Source organism: Anarhichas minor, unplaced genomic scaffold (assembly GCF_050575085.1).
Source record: "Anarhichas minor isolate MPS153535 unplaced genomic scaffold, ASM5057508v1 ptg000037l, whole genome shotgun sequence".
In the NCBI taxonomy this organism is placed as follows: Eukaryota; Metazoa; Chordata; class Actinopteri; order Perciformes; family Anarhichadidae; genus Anarhichas; species Anarhichas minor.
In genome coordinates, this window is record NW_027466483.1 from 1,095,001 (window position 1) to 1,100,000 (window position 5,000).

At 42.0% G+C, this 5,000-nt stretch overlaps 1 non-coding gene across 1 annotated transcript; it reads right to left on the reverse strand.

The window, feature by feature from the left end:
- Positions 1-64: 64 nt before the first annotated feature.
- LOC142966647 (5S ribosomal RNA) lies at positions 65-183 on the reverse strand. The gene has a single exon (XR_012958129.1). It is a non-coding gene; the product is annotated as a 5S ribosomal RNA (ribosomal RNA).
- Between the last annotated feature and the right edge of the window lie 4,817 nt (positions 184-5,000).

The window sequence follows — 5,000 nt, forward strand, 5'->3', positions numbered from 1 at the left end:
TTTCTCATATTTCTCAAGTGAAAAAGCAGCAGTGTCCTCTGCCTTTTGGAGAGAGAAGTGAAAAAACTTACAGCACCCGGTATTCCCAGGCGGTCTCCCATCCAAGTACTAACCAGGCCCGACTCTGCTTAGCTTCCGAGATCGGATGAGATCGGGCGCGAACAGAGAGGTATGGCCGTAAGCAAGTTTGTCTCCAACACATAGTTCTTTAAAACCTACAACAGTAGGTCAATTTTAAAACGTTAACGAACCTAAACCAGTTCATTAATTAACATTCCAAAAATATGGAAATATTGATATATTGATTCTCTTTTCCCTTTTTACCGTGACCCACATCTTTGTATGCATCTCTTCTTCAATCTTGCCTTTTTCTCATATTTCTCAAGTGAAAAAGCAGCAGTGTCCTCTGCCTTTTGGAGAGAGAAGTGAAAAAACGTACAGCACCCGGTATTCCCAGGCGGTCTCCCATCCAAGTACTAACCAGGCCCGACTCTGCTTAGCTTCCGAGATCGGGCGCGAATTTTTTTTTTTTCTCTTGTTTTTATTATCAAAAATACAACATGTTAAATTTTTGCACACATTCAAACACAAACTCCTTTTTTTTTTTTCTTTTTTTTTTTTTTTCTTTTTTTTTTTTCAAAACAGCCATTGGCTATTTAACAAATAAGGTAGAAATAAACCCTCAAAACAAAGTTCTAAATTAGATTTCAGATACTTGACATTTACCCAAACCCGCAAACCCAATCAATAAAATGAAACCGCCCCATAAATTAACTGACAGAAAGCTGTTTTTACTTACAACAAATGACAAAAGATGAACAAAAATACACCCCAAAATTAGTTTAAACATATTTACAATCAAAACGTTTATTTAATCATACAACACACCTAAACCCGCACAAACCAATCAACAAAACCCAAAAAACACCCCACTATACTAACCCTCAGAAATTAAAAACCAGACCCCCACCCTCCCCAACCTTACACAAAGCTGTTCTACTAATGAACAGCTCGGTGAACACCTCCTCCCTACAGGCGTGCAGCAGTCCCAAGTGAGCCTTCAAAAGATTTTTGAAGAGTTCTTTTACATTCACTTGTTTACTTTCAAACAACGCATAATTCCTCCTTAGGACTGCTGCATGCCTGGCGAAAGCGAGGAGCGTGTTCACCTGCATCGTAATGCCCCCTCTGCCCTGCCTGGGGAGGCCGAAGAGCCACACCCAGTCCCACTCTGTCAGTTGCGCCGCAGTAGCACCACAGCCAGTTTTTAAAAACTGACAGACATATGTTTTAAAACCACTAAGAGCACCACATCTCAGTATGAGGTGCTCGAAATCCTCGTCCTCCAGTCCACAGACTGGGCAAAGCCGCTGAAATTTCAGCTTGTGTATCTGATGCAGGACAATGCTAGTGTAGAACCTCCTGTGCCTCAGTTTAAAGTCCGTGTTAAATACTGTATGCGATAAAAAAGGTATTGCCAGGTTGCACCAAATGGATGTTACAGTTTTGGTGGGGAATATGGCTGCCCATCTAAGTTCTGCTGCGGGTCTTTTAATCAGCTTTTGAATCAAAATATCATAAATAACTTTAGTCTTTATTTGAGGAAGTGGAGTGGACTTCGCCCCTTGGCACAGGAGGAAATTCACAGCATCATCCTGCATCAGAATACCACGAGAAGTCAGCGTACGCCAACTTTTTTCCACCCCTTGGGTGATGCTCATCCCTAAGTCCATTATTTGTTTAGTTTTGAACGCCCCTCCCGCCCTCTTCAGTCCCATAAGTGTTTTGTTTTTATCAAAAAATAAAAATTCACCCCCTCTCCCACAGACGCCCCCCAGCGTTGTCAGGCCCGCCTCACGGAGGGCCTTAGACGCTAGGGGTCTGCCTTTGTGGGAGAAGAAGGGCGAATTTAGGAAAGGCAACCGAATCACATGCTCTTTATATTCTACGTCAGGTCTAAGGTGGGGCAGAAATTTGTCCCAAGCCTCCAGCACTTCACGGTAGAACCCCGGAAAGCCTCCTGTGACATTTCTGGGAGAGAAGGCGTACAAATTGTAGCTGCTCCTCTCACCATACTTTGCCAGGAGACCTGCCAAGGTATCTTTCCATGGGTGCTGCCTCTTCGAATCCAAAAACCGGCCTATCAATTTAACCCTAAGTGCATCTCTTTTTGCACTTATGTCAATCAGGTCTAAGCCCCCCTCCCTTTTTTTTGCGATTAAAGTCTTACGAGCGATCATATTGCCCTGCGCCTTCCACAAGAAAGAAGAGATCACGCTGTTTAAAGAATTTAAAGCCCAACTCGGCAGCTCGCAAGACCCCAAAATGTGATTCATTTTGGACAGAATTAGAGCATTAGATACGATTACCTTCCCTCTTATGGTCAGCCCTCGGGCCTTCCACAGGTTACAGGTATTACGTATTCTTATTAGAAGCTCTTGCCAGTTCCGGTCTCTAGCTTTAATGCTATCTTTACCTATATAAATACCAAGTATTTTCCTTTCGTCATCTGTGATTTTAAAGCCCCATTTAGCGGCGTCCACCTTATCTCCGTTAAAGATCATAAGCTCAGATTTTGTTATGTTTATTTTTGCCCCAGACGCCCTTTCATAGTTTGCGATATGGGTCATTACCTGTTCAATGTAGGACGTGTTTTTAATAAATATATTAATATCGTCCGCATATTGTATGACCTTAACCATTTTGTTACCCTCAGTTTTAAAACCCTCAATGCTGTTGTCACTCGTGATGCTAAGAGCTAGGGGCTCTGCTACCAGACTGTAGAGTAAGGCCGACAGGGGACACCCCTGTCTGATGGAGCGTCCTAGCACCACAGGCTCCGTGAGGAATCCATTTACTTTTATTCTGCTCTCCGCTCTTTTGTAGAGGAGCTTAACCCGGTTAATAAAACCCGCGCCAAACCCATAGCTCTTCAGTACCTCCCACATAAAAACCTGTTCTACTCTATCAAAGGCTTTTTCGAGGTCTATGCCCAATATGCACCCCCCCTCTTCAGACATTTTATCGACGATATCTCTCACTGCGATGATGTTATCACTAATGTCTCTATCAGGGATACTGTAGGACTGGGTCTCTGAAACAACAGTTGTTATCACCTCTCTCAGTCTATTTGCGAGCACTTTTGCAAATATTTTATAGTCCGTATTTAGGAGACTAATTGGTCTATAGAATTTAAGTTCATCTTTTGTACCTTTTTTTTTATAAATCAACGTAATTATACCTTCGGTCACTGTCTTCGAGGTATCATTTTGTACCTCCATTTCCTCCAGAACTTTCAACAGGACTGGAGAGAGCAACTCAGAAAAGCAGCAATAGAAATCCGCAGTGAGGCCATCTGATCCAGGACTTTTGTTCTTTTTAAGCCCCTGTATCGCTGCCTCTATCTCCCCGGTTGTGGTAGGTGAGTCACAAAATGTTTTGTCGTTATCACTGATCTGAATTTTAACCTGATTTGTTAGCTGCTGTATGTGAGGTTCTTTTGGGCATTGCCCTTTGTACAGACAGCTATAGTAACTATGAGCTAGCCTCAATAAGTCACTGTTTTCCGTAAAAGTTTTATTATTGTCATCTTTTAGTTCTGCAATGAATTGCTTTTCCTGAGTTGCTCTCTCCAGTCCTAAAAAGAAAGCCGTGCTTTTTTCCCCCTCTAACAGGAAAAGAGACCTACTTCTGACCGCAGCACCCTTGCAACGGTGGGCCTCAATTCCTGCTAGTTTAGCTCTATAAAGCTCGTACTTCTCGCTATTATGGCTGTTGTTTAGCTCCATTCTATCTATTTCTATATTTAGTAGTTCATTTAATATACTCTCCTCTCTCTTCTTGACCCAATTTTTGTCCCTACTATACTTTATAGTGACTTTTTTTATTCTTAATTTAATTTCATCCCAAAATGTGATTTTATTTTCCACAAAAGGAACGTCATAGGCACATTGGGTCAGAAATTTGGTTATCTTTTCTTTATATTCTTTGTCCTCTAACAAGCTATTGTTAAAGCACCAAGTGCTTTTTCCCCTTTTTCCGGTATTATCACCTAGCTTTAGGTCAACATATGCATGATCGCTCCAAGTATTAAAGGTGTACTTTACACCCGAGGCTTTTTTCACTAGGCCAGAGGCCACCAGGACCAGGTCTATACGGGACTGCTTTAAAACACCCAACACAACCTGCCTTCTGGAATAGACTCTCGACCCAGGGTTCACCACACGCCATGCGTCGACCATGTTTTTATTCGTCATAAGATCTTTTAAAGCTGTTCTACTGGTGTCACATTTGCATTTGTCATGGGAGCTGTCGCTATTGCTCAAAGTGGTGTTAAAATCCCCCAGTAGGATGGTTTTATTGTTAATCCATTTATCCAAGCTTTTGAAGAAGATCCTGCGATCTTCTTCTATGTTTGGAGCGTGGATGTTTATAAGTCTGATTACTTCATTATTGAATAAACAGTCAATTATTAGGCATTTGCCATCATCGGCTTTATAAATTACCTTGCTGTTATTGCTGTGATTCTTATTGATTAAAAGAGCTACCCTCCTAGCTCTCCCAGCTCCCTCCTGAGCCTGAACTTCTCCACTCCACATTTTTTGTACACACTTTACAGTATCCTGATCCCACCCAGTTTCCTGAAGGCAGAGAAAGTCAGCATGCTTATATTTCTCTAAAACTGCTTGGATCTTCAGTATGTTTTTGAATCCATTCGTATTGAATGAAGTTATAGAAAAAGAGTCCAGAGCCATGAGGGCAAACAGTAAGGAAAGATGCAAAAACCCAAATACAGATATTCCCATTATTTTTTTTGCACTTTCTTCCTATTACCTCCTTTCTTTAATAAATCAGAATTCCTTTTCCTCACCGTTTGCACTTGTTCTGCGTCCATTTCTGTGTCAGACGCGTCCGGCAGCATCAGGGGGGAACAGTCAACTGACAAGTTGGAGACATCAGCAAAGTCCAGGGAGGACCCTATCTCCGACTGCAGCAAGACT